Source organism: Rhipicephalus microplus, chromosome X (assembly GCF_043290135.1).
Source record: "Rhipicephalus microplus isolate Deutch F79 chromosome X, USDA_Rmic, whole genome shotgun sequence".
Taxonomy (NCBI): Eukaryota; Metazoa; Arthropoda; class Arachnida; order Ixodida; family Ixodidae; genus Rhipicephalus; species Rhipicephalus microplus.
In genome coordinates, this window is record NC_134710.1 from 355,167,223 (window position 1) to 355,179,156 (window position 11,934).

The 11,934-nt window shown below is 48.0% G+C and overlaps 1 non-coding gene across 1 annotated transcript; it reads right to left on the reverse strand.

Moving 5' to 3' along the window:
• Window positions 1–843: 843 nt before the first annotated feature.
• On the reverse strand, window positions 844–915 carry TRNAH-GUG (transfer RNA histidin (anticodon GUG)). Its single transcript has one exon. It is a non-coding gene; the product is annotated as a tRNA-His (tRNA).
• Window positions 916–11,934: the final 11,019 nt, after the last annotated feature.

Below are 11,934 nucleotides of genomic sequence, written 5' to 3' on the forward strand. Positions count from 1 at the left end.
ACTTTCAGAGCATGCTGTAGGATGATCACGGTATCAACGGAAAGGTGATAAAGGAACAATAACTTTGAATTCAAGGTTTCCCAAAATAATGTATGTGGGAATGTCGGAGTTGTTCGCAGTGGTAGACGCAAATCGAAGTGGGGCATCGTGTGATGGGAAAATGAGATTGTTCGTCTTGAAGGGTAGCTCTGTCCAACGAACTCGCCATCGGAGCGGCATGTTTCCTCCCCGTCCTTATCAACGAAAAGGTGGTTTACAATTGTCCACTGAATTTCACGGTAAAAACAGCAGCATTATTGACGATGGTGATGGAGATTCAGAGAGATAAACACACAAACACAAAACAAGGTGGGCTGATCACAGAGGCAGCCATAATGGCCGCCGTGCGGATGGAGAGAAATGAAACACACAAACACACATACAAACACAGGAGCGAGAGAGAGAGAACTTAACAGTATTGTGAATTCCGCAAGCCTGAACTATTGATCGAAACTTACCAGACGCTGTAGTTATTGATCAGGCTGTTAAGGGCCATACAAACCATCCGTGATAGTACCTCAGCATTGCCCTATCAATTCCTGTGGTAGGTATGCGTTCAAAATGATGCTGAACCTATTGAAAACTTTCTCGAAATGAAGGAGTAATCAAAGGCAGATTCTACACGCAAGGTTTGATTTACAAAACAACAAAGAAACAAACCAACAATAAAGCTTGGGTACACGGTAATGATGTTTATGGTGCTAGAGTTTTGCGGGTGAAACTATAAAATCAAAATTTGGGAGTTCTTTGCGACAATACAAAATGATCACCGGGCCCCATACTCTCTAGAAAGAGGAAAAAAATTGCCGTGACCAGGAGTCGAACCTGGGTTTTTGCGGCCACAACGCAAGGTACTAACCGCTGTACGACCACGGCTATCCCGCTTTTTTTCTTTATTGCCTGTCTTTGGCTCACGTAAACAATACACATATTAACAGATAATTACACAACACAATCCAAAACATTGTAAAAACAGTGGCTCAAATGATGTGGCCACGCATCTGTTAAATTGTTTTTATTGTCGATAGTAATTCGACGTGCTGCAACCACTCTGGGGTGAATTCCTGCAACTTTTGTTCATCCACAAAATTTCTTATATATTCTTTGAAGTACTGGGTGGGCGCTCGTGCATCTACATCAAAGTGCATGGCTGCCATCCTGGATTTCCTAATGCCATGAAGAGCCATAAGCATTATCATATCATATGGGGTACCATCGTCACTTTGTATTTGCAAATAGCGGATGCCATGTGCATTAAAGGGGAAATCTTTTTTTGATCGTGCGCGGGAGCACGTCCCGAAGAAAGACAGCATCCCAGCAGTCAATGAATACCTGCTCAATTGTCTCCGCCTTTCTGAATATTATGCAATGCGTGCCCCAAGGAACGTGAAACCCCTTTGCAGCTATCTAGGTTTTGACGGTCAGCGTACCGGTATGTAATTTAAAAAAGAAATTCTCAGCACCTGGTGGTATTTTTTTCGCCTTGACGCACTTTATTACAGCGTGGCCATGGCATACATTGTAAACGAACCGATACAAAGGCACTGGTAAAAACACATCACATAGGTCCTTGTACAACTTTTTACGTCGGACTTGACTCAAGTATTCAAGTGAAAACCACACTGACAGAAACCTACAAGAAAGCAAAACTTCGCGGAGAAAGCCATAAACGCCACCAGGTACGCTGCAGGTTGATGCAGCCATGTTAGGCAAGTGTTGCCTCAGGCGAAGTTGACAGACAGTGCGAAGGAATGGGTTGTTGACGTCTCTAAGGAAACAAAATCGATTGACTACTTGTCTGAAAAACAAATGCGACAAGCCCAGTCCTCCGTTTCGCACTCGAAAGAATAAGTTGGTCCGACTCGATCTTTCCCAAGACGATTCCCACATGAAGACAGCGAACACACGGTGAAATTTTTGGATGTTTACTTATGAACAGTGTAAGACTTGTAAGATATACCAATTTTTACTCACTAAGAATATGTTGCAAATTGTGGCTTTAGAAAACATAGACCATTTCCAGCCATTCCAGTTGTTCACTCTTTCCCGCAGGTGATCCACTTGGCTCCTCCAGTGCGAATCGCTGTCTTTGTAGCATTCGAGGGGGGCACCCAAGTATTTCACCGTTGTCGTAACAAACCATATGCTCGCAAAACTGTCTGGGGTTTCTGCCCAGTCACCGTGCCAAAAGCCAAGGCATTTTCCCCAGTTTGCAGCGCTGCCACTTGCAGCACAGAAGTTACTAACGCATTTGATAGCATCTGCTGTGCTGTCAGTGTCCGCGCAAAAATGGCAATATCGTCCGCATAAGCCAACAGCCGGACTTCAAACTCGTGCAGCTTAAACCCACGGACACAGTCATTCTGTATGACACTCAAACAAAAGGACTCTACGTACAAACAAAACAATAGTGGTGAGAGAGGACAACCCTGACGGACCAAACGCTTGACTGGAATGCGCTTCTCCCCCACCTTGTTAACGATCAGCCGCGTTGAGCAGTCTCGGTACGCCATGGCAACCCCCTCTTTGATTATTTTCCCTAGATTCACATAATCTAGGATGTACAGCTGAATTTCATAAGGCACCCTGTCGAAAGCCTTCTCGAGGTCGATTTGCAGCATTGCTACTCGCGCACCAAAAGCGTCGCAACATTCGAGGAGGCTCCGTGCTGCGTGTATATTAGTTAGGATAGTTCAACCTTTAATGTAATACATCTGATGCGGCCCCACGAGCTCCGTAATGACTGTGTGCAATTTTTTAGCTAGGATTTTCATGAATATCTTGTAATCCTAATTAGTGAGGCAGATTGGGCGGTAAGAAGTTACTCTGCACAGTGCAACGGGGTCTTCCGATTTTGGTATAAAAACAGTGTGAGATGATGAAAAGGACGGGGGTAATATCTTCAGCTCGAATGCCTCACTATAAACGTCGGCTATGACTGGTGTTATTTCTAACTTGAAACACTTATAAAAGGCGGAAGTCAGACCATCAGGGCCAGGTGATTTCCCCGGATGCCTACTTTCAATAGCACTGTTATCTTCCTCTTCCGAAATGGGTTCCTCCAATATTTCTTTTGTATTATTGTCAAACTTTGGCATCAGCGGTAAAAAATCTTTTTCGAAGCGATCGACATCAATTGAGCTGGTGACGAATAAACCATTGAAGTGCTCAAAGAAAGCACGCTCGATAACATCTGCGACATCACTGACTTCACCCTCGTGTTCAATTTCTGTTATCTGATTACATCGCGCTTGCCACTTTTCAGAGCCCAACGCCCTTTTTAAAGTGCTTTTGCCATTATCAGTCGCTCGGCTCTTGCCCAAACCATAGCACCGCAGTATTTTTTGACATCGAACCGCTCAATTTTACATTTCAATGCACTAATATCTTCAATAAACATGCCGGGCATTCTACATTCTTCGAAAAGCAGATTTTCCAGGTTTCGGCACATGTGCTTTTCTTCTGCTCCTTTTTCTCATCATATAGCGCTCGAGCGCTCCAAAGCCTTCAATTTAACGACCTGCTTGAAGTTCTCCTATTTTTCTGTAAACGTCTTTTTACTGCGAACTTTCATTTCTTCAACTTCCGTCATACCTCCCTCCATAAATTTCTCATCACTCAGCAGATTCGAATTCAATTTTCATAGTTGCCACTCGAAGGCCATTTTCGTTTCTTTCGTGCTAGCTACCACAAAGCTAACCAAGCAGTGGTCACTAAATGAAACGGCATTAACACGGTATGTCTTTCAAAGTGGTACCAATTCAACACTCACGTACGCCACGTTAAAGAACCCCAGGTGGTCTAAATTTCCGGAGCCCTCCACTACGGCGTCTCTGATAATCATATAGTGGTTTTGGGACGTTAAACCCCACATATCAATCAATCACTCACGTACGCCCTATCTAGGCGGGCGTGGCTGGCTGCCTGAAAGTGGGACCACGGCTATCCCGCAGAACGAAGCATACGACTGTTGTTTCTCGGGCAATAAGAACGGTGCAGCGCCTTCATCTTTGCCTTTCATCATCATCATCATCATCATTTTTGAACCATAGTGTTACAGTGTCTAGAAATATACCACCTAGTGTGCTGAGCGCGCGAATTCCGTACGAGAGCAAGTGGCCGCGCGTGTGATTACTGCACTCAGGTGCCACAAGCGGCGCTGCGTGTCGAGAAGGTGCACGAACGAGCGAAATTCCTCTCAACCTGTTGCTGCCGTGCCTTGCCACGTTTAAAACCAGTGTGTGACAGCTGCCTTCTGATTTACTGTGAAGTTCTACGACGCCATATGTACACTGCAACAGCCTGAGATTTTAAAAGCTAAGTGGCAATGAAAAGAAAGAACGTGTATTGGGCCGCTGTGTCAAAGAAGTTATCGGTCGAACAGGGAAAAGGTGTCTTGTTCCCCGCACTAACGGATCCAGCATGTTTTCCTGAATGAAAAAGTAGGATCAAGAGGGCAGACAGAAGGCTGAATCCGAAGGCTGTCGTGTGAGAAAAACGTTCTTAGAGTGACTCCATCGAACAATCTTTTCGGATTAGGGTGAACGGTGTCGGGAATGAAATCGCCATCTAGGCAAAATTTCAAATATGATTATTTATCTAAAAAATCGAAAATAGCCTTTCTAATTTAATTCACACAGATTTTCTCCCATGTCAACGTCGCACTCCCTTTCCAACAACGTTTTGAGTATCATATGCGGTGAGTGTCAGATTATTCATTGGCATGCTATTATTGGTTTTCACTCGAATCCTAATGGAATGCAGGCTAAGAGGTGAAGGTTTTAGGGTCTTCTGTGATAATTTTTGCTCTCAAAACAAAGCGCATTTCAAAAAATAACTGGTGGAATATTGCCAATGGTTTTTAAAAATAATTTTTTTGCGTAAAGCAACCAATATCGGCGTTTTTCACACTAGTATACGCAATGTCGGCGTGTGGCATCGCGTGATGGCAAAATGATATTGGGCGTCACGGCAAGCTACCCGCCTCGTCTATATAAACGATAAAGTGCTTTACTATGCTCCACAAAATTTCATGGTAAAAAAATAGCCATAATGACGACGTGGATGGAGAGAGAGTGAAACACACGAACCCACACACACACACAGGAGAGAGAAAGGGAGAATGGGATGGTCATTTTATTACTTCACCATATGACGTCCACATGATGTCAGAGATAAATTTTCTTGACGTCATTGTGACGTTAGAACACGGCGCAACAAGATTATGTCATCACATGTTGCCGTCACATGATAAAAATTTGGCTGATCACGGAGGCAATGCAAAACAAACAGAGTTCCATAAAGTTTGCATTACCTCCGATCTCTGAGATAGTGCAGAGCCTGTCTAGCTGCAGAAAACTTTCAGAGCATGCTTTAGGATGATCCTGGTATCAACGGAAAAGTGACGAAGGAACTATAACTTCAATTTCAAGGTTTTCCAAAATAATGTGTGTGGGAATGTCAGAGTTTTTCACAGTGGTAGACGCAATATCGGAGTGGTGCATCGTGTGATGGGAAAATGAGATTGTGCGTCTTGAAAGGTAGCTCTATCCAACAAACCCGCCGTCGGAGCGGCATGTTCCCTCCCCGTCCTTATCAACGAAAAGGTGGTTTACAATAGTCCACTAAAATCCATGGTAACAACAGCAGCATTATTGACGACGGTGATATAGATTCAGAAAGAGAGAGAGAGAATTAACTTTAATAAAGGTCCTGAAGGGGACTGCGCACCCCTTACGGGGACCAGCCCGGTGGCTCCGCCCATGTGAGGACTGGGAGTCAGAGCTCGCCAGCCACCTTTTGGGCCTTCTGGACGGGCTGATGTTGAAGGGCCCTCTCGGGGCTCCTGAGGTGGTTGAACCAGTCGTCCTCGGTGGCAGGGGACCCGAAGCTAGCGTTTAGCACGGGACACTGCCACAGCATGTGACTTAAATTGCACCTTGAATTTTGGCATTTGAGGCATTCTGGCCTTATATCTGGTAGGTATTTGCTGCAGATATAGGGGCTGGGGTAACTATACGTTTGCAGCAGTCGAAGAGTTAATTGTTGTGCTTTATTTAGTGCTGAGTGAGGTGAGGGGAATTCCTTTCTAAATAACTTATAGTGCGAGCAAATTTCATGATATGATAGGAGTGGCTCCCGGTGCGTGTTGGTGTCCCCGGCCAGTGAGCCGGACCGCGACCCCCCGTGGCACGTAAGATCACGCGCGAGGTTGTGGGCCAGCTCATTACCGTTGGGGACCCCTGGTTGAACGTTGATCCCTTCCGGACCAGGGAACCAGTGGATATGCTTGTCTACAGTTATCTGAACAGATGTTAGAACTCTTAATGCCGCCTGGCAAAGTGTACCGCGGCGGTATGCCAGTGCAGCGGGTTTAGAATCGGTAAATATTGTGTCACGCTTAGGGAGTGCTAGAGCAAGGGTGATGGCCACTTGTTCAGCCTCGCAAGCTTTCTGCGTTTTAGCGGTAAGAGCATTAAGAGCTTTTCCGTATGGGGTGACCGCCACTGCTGCAAAGTAGGGTTTGTCCACGTATTTAGCGGCGTCTACGAAAACCACGTCTGTCGCGTGTAGGTTGGCCGCTTTTAGTAAGGATTGAGCTCGTGCCCTTCTTCGAGCCTGATTGTGCACCGGGTGCATGTTCTCGGGAAAGGGTAGCACCGTGATTTTAGCGTGAAGGTGTTGTCGGTAATGGTTCTGGTTCTTTGATTTAAGTTGGGAAGGAAGGCCTATGTGTGAGAGCAGTTCCTGACCCGCAGCTGGCGAAGATAGGCGTTTGAGTTGGGACATTCTTTGTGCTTCGATGATTTTTTGGAACGTGTTATGTACCCCAAGGGATAGCAGGTGCTGCATGCTTGTGGACACGGGTAGACAAAGTACTCGTTTTGTGCATTTTCGGATGAGGTGTTCTACTTTGGTTTCATAGCCTTTGCTCCACGGGTGAGCGCAGGCAATGTAGTGAACGTGGCACATTACGAACGCATAAAAGATGCGTCGTAAGCTTTCTTCTGTGAGTCCTGCGTGTCTATTAGCGACGCGTCGGGCGAGGTGCATGACTGCCTCAGCTTTTTTGGTGAGATGTGTGATGGTTAAGTTGTTTTTGCCATTCTCCTGTAGGGTAACGCCCAGAATTCGAACCGACGACACTATCGGGATAACCAAGCCATCCATTGTGGAGAGGTGTATGGTAGGTTTGGCTTTGGTGCGGCCGTACTGTGGGGGCAGAAGCAACAACTCGGACTTAGATGCCGATAGTCTGAGGCCCGTGGGCTTTAAAAATGTTTGTACTGCAGTGACTGCTTCCTGAAGGCTCGCTTCGATTTGTCCATCGCTCCCTCCAGTCCGCCTAATAGTAATATCGTCGGCGTAGAGCACGTGTTCTACGCCTTCGATGTGTCTCAGCTTTTGCGAAAGTTGCCTGAGGGCTAAACTGAAAAGAAACGGTGAGAGCACCGACCCTTGCGGGGGGCCGCGCGGGCCTGGGTTGTAGGTGTGTGACTTGAGATCCCCTACTTTAAGTGTGGCCGTTCTGGCTCTTAGAAAAGAGCGGACGTATTCGTAGAAGCAGCGGCCTAAGCCTGCCTCCTGAATTTCGTGTAGTATATGAGCGTGGCTAATGGTATCAAGAGCTTTCTCTAAGTCAAGAGCTAGGATTGCTCTGAGGTTTTTGCTCCTTACTCTAAGTAACGTCTCCTGCAGCATGAGAAGTACGTCCTGCGTGGCCATAGCCGGCCTGAACCCTACTTGATTGAATGGGAAGAGGTGTTTTTGCTCTGAATATTTTGTGACTCGAAGGAGAATGACGTGCTCCATGACCTTACCAACACAGGATGTGAGGGAGATGGGTCGTAGAGAGTCGAGTTCCAGGGGTTTGTTCGGCTTGGGAATGAGTATGATGGTCGTGGCCCTCCATTCTGGCGGGACGATCCCTTGCTCCCAAACCTCATTCATGTGGGTGGCTAGTGATTCAATGTTCTGGTCAGCCAGGTTGCGGAGTAGCTTGTTGGTGACTCCGTCAGGACCCGGGGCTGACTTAGTATTGAGCTCTGCTATTACCGCGCGTATTTCAGCGCTAGTTATAGCCTGCTCAAATGGGTCGTCTGTGGCCCCCGCATAAGGTGGATAGTTTTCATGTGAGGTAGGTTCTATGCATAGATACCGAGCTGCTTTGGCATCTAAAATCTGCGCGTCGGCAAGTTGCTGTCCTCGTGCTTTGTGTAACAGTCTATCTAGAGTTAGTCGTTGCTCTGACTTGGTGGGCTTGTCGCCGAGCAGATGCCTGAGAAGGTCCCAGTTTAGACCCTTTCTCATGCGTGCGTCAAGCGAATTACACACCTCATTCCACTGATTGCGTGCTAGTGTGTGACTGTACTCTTCGATTCGTCGGTTGAGCAATGCGATTCTTTTTCGTAGCCTACGATTGAGTTTATGCATTCTCCATCTTTCTTGAAGACTTTTGTGAGCCTCCAGGAGATGTGCGAGGTGGCTGTCCATGTGGTCTATGTTGCGTGTTGTAGAAATATTTTTGGTAGCTTGTTTTACGTCCCGCTGTAGTCTCGCAAAGAGTTCAGAGAGTGAAGAGTAATGGTTGGTGTCTTGTTTGCGTATTTGCCTAAAGAAGTTCTAGTCTACTACTTTAAAGTCTCTGGGCTCGAGGCTGCCTATATTGACTGTTGTGCTACAGATAAAGTAATCGCAACCGAGGTTAGCTTGCAGATTAACCCATGTGGGATTCGAAACGTTGCGTACTAGGGTCAAGACAAGGAATGAGTCCCGTGAAACTGAGTTACCTATGTGTGTGGAGGTAGAGAGGTCGTTAAGTAACATGAGATTGTGTTGAGTGACGTGTTTGTAAGTGGCGTCCTTTCTGTGTTGTGCGATCGTAACCCCATTCTACATGGGGGGCGTTGAAGTCCCCCACGATGATGAGGGGATGGATGAGGGGATGATGAGGGGGATCTGCGTCGCTTTAGTTAGTAGTGTGGTGAATGTTTCTGTGCTGTGTGAAGGTGAACTGTACTCGTTAAGGATAAAATCCGATTGCTTAATGTGAGCGTCGGGGAGGACCTCTATCATCTGATGCTCTATTTTGAGGTCTGGGCGTACTGCATGTGTCGTGTAAGCATAAGGCTTAGCCACACAGGCGGCTATTCCTCGAGCTTTGTTCCCACAGACGGCCTCGACTCTGAATCCGCGAAGAGCGAATCGGTCGATACGCGTTTCCTGCAGGAGAATGGTGGCCGGTCGTTGGGTCATAGAGCCAATGAATTGTTGTAACGTTTTTCTCCGCGTACGGAGGGTACTTGGGTTTCATTGCCAAATTGTGAATGATTGTGACGACGCCATTTTAAGGTCTAAGTATTAGCCCAGCGCGCTTACTGCGTGCCAGGTCCCCTTCCAACACCTTAGTCTTCGCGTCCATTTGTGCTGGCCATGCAGCCAACTCGATAAGTTGTTTCTGCTTGCTCTCTTCTTTAGCGTTGAAAGCGCTATACTCGGCCGTGGTCTCTGCGCGGTACTGCTCTAGTATCGCGTATATATTGGCTGTAAACCGGTCATATTCGGATTGCTCTTTGGCCTGGAGCGTCGGGCCTGCCCGTTTCTTAGCGCCGCGTATCGAGACGGGGCCGCTGATAATGCTACCCTCACGCGATTCGGGGGCCTGTTGTTTTGCTAGCTCTTCTTTAAGCGATTGAATTTATTTAGCCTGCTCCGCATACATGCGTTTTAACTGTGCTAGTTATGGGTCAGGTTGCTGTGGCGAGTGTTTCTGACGCTGCGCTGCGCGGGCCTCACCTTTGCATGCCACCTTGTCGGCCCAGGTAGACTGGTCGGTGGAAGTAGGATTTCGTGGGCCTAGAGGAGGTCCTTGTGGTTCGGTGGTCTTGGCAGGAACCGGGCTGGGTGCTGGGGTGGGTGTTCGCTGCTGGGCTTGCTTTCGTCGGCGACGGCGCTGACGACGACGGCGCACCAGGTAAGGCAGCTGGTAGCGATGTCGGCATTCGCGGTCACCCGTGCGGTGTGTTTCGCCGCATAAGGCACACACTGGTTGGTTGCACACGTGTGGGTTGTCCGTTGGTAAGTGACCGCAGTGGTCGCAGACCTTAGTTGAAGGAGTGGGGCACACGTCTTGGCGATGGCCCACTTGGCCGCAGGTACGGCAGGTGTGTATTTGGCGCTTGTACAACGTGCAGCGGTAGATGACCTGGCCGCAGTAGACGTAGTTGGGCACTTTGAGCCCGTTGAAGATCAGAATCACAGTTTCAGTGTTCTTGATGCGACGCGCTCCCAGTAGGCTTGAGTTGCGCGGTTGAATTAGCATGTGGTTGAGTGCGGCGTCGTCAAAGTCAGTGTCGACGCCGCGAATCACGCCTCGGCTCGTGATACCGGCAGGTGAGAGGTAGGCCGTGACCGGGTGTCTCTGGTCGGTGAGAATTATCTCGGTTACTTGACTGTACGCTGCTGCATTAGTAGCGCTGGGCGTACTGACGACAAAAATGTTTTGCATCGAGTTGGGACAAATAATGTCCTCCTCCGTCACCGATGGCGCTAGCTGAGCTGCCATGGTTAGTGCGGCGAGAATCTTGTGCGGGCTGCCGGCTTGCACGTTGAGGCCGCCTCCCGGTCGCACGATGACTCGATTGTGACTACGTGGCATCGCCGGCAGTCGGCTCGCAGCTGCGACGCATCGTAGAGTAGCGTTAGGCGTCGCTGTCGCGCCTCGTTGCGTTCCAGACTGGCGGGCTGCGTGTGACATCGCGCGCGATTCTTGCCGTCTTTTTAGAACGGAGAACCATCCGTTTCCTTGTAATTTCTCAGGGGTGACGTCGTCCCCTTCCATGACAATCTGCTGCGGCATCTCGCAGCTGGCGTGCGAGCGCCGTAGGCGGGGAGGCTGGCCTAACCTCGCCTAGGCTTATCTCGTCGTTGCAGCGAAAAGGACTCTAAATTGATGAAAAACGAGCCCCCCTTGGTGAACCAGGTGTCGAAATGATCAGGTGAACTTCGCGGAAGAGGGTCCGTGCAGCTCAGCGAGATTCGAGGCCGTTGACCCGTCAGAATGGGCGTTCGCAGCGGAGCGCGATGGGTGTGCGTCCGCACACCAGTCTGAGAGACGCTAGCTCAGATTCAGAGAGAGAAACACACAAACACAAAACAAAGTGGGCTGATCACATGATTACACCGGCAGCGTTAATAGCTGTGCGGATAGAAAGAGATGAAACACCAAACACACACACAAACACAGGAGCGAGAGAGGGAGAAATTAACAGTATTGTGAATTCTGCAAGCCTGAAGAAACTTGCCAGACGCTGTGGTTATTGATCAGGCTGTTATGGGCCATACAAACCATCCGTGATAGTACCTCAGCATTGCCCTGTCATTTCCTGTGGTAGGTATGCATTCAAAATGATGCTGAACCTATTGAAAACTTTCTCAAAATGAAGGAGTAATCAAAGGTATATTCTACACGCGAGTTTTGATTGACAAAACAAACAAAAAAACAAACCAACAATAAAGCTTGGGTACACGGTAATGATGTTTATGGTGCCAGAAGTTTGCGGGTGAAACAATAAAATCAAGATTCTTGAGTTCTTTGCGACAATACGAAATAATCACCTGGCCCCCATACTCTCTAAAAAAGAAAAAAAATTGCCTTCACCAGAAATCAAACCTGGGTTATTGCGGCCACAACGCAAGGCACTAATCGCTGTACGACCACGGCTATCACGCAGGACGACGCATGTAACTGTTGTTGCTCTAGCAATAAGAACGGTGCAGCGCCTTCATCTTTGCCTTTCATCATCATCATCGTCATTTTGGAAGGAAGGAAGTTTAAGCGGAAAGACAGGGAGGTTAGCGAGTTCTTAGACCGGCTGGCTACCCTGTGCTTGGGAA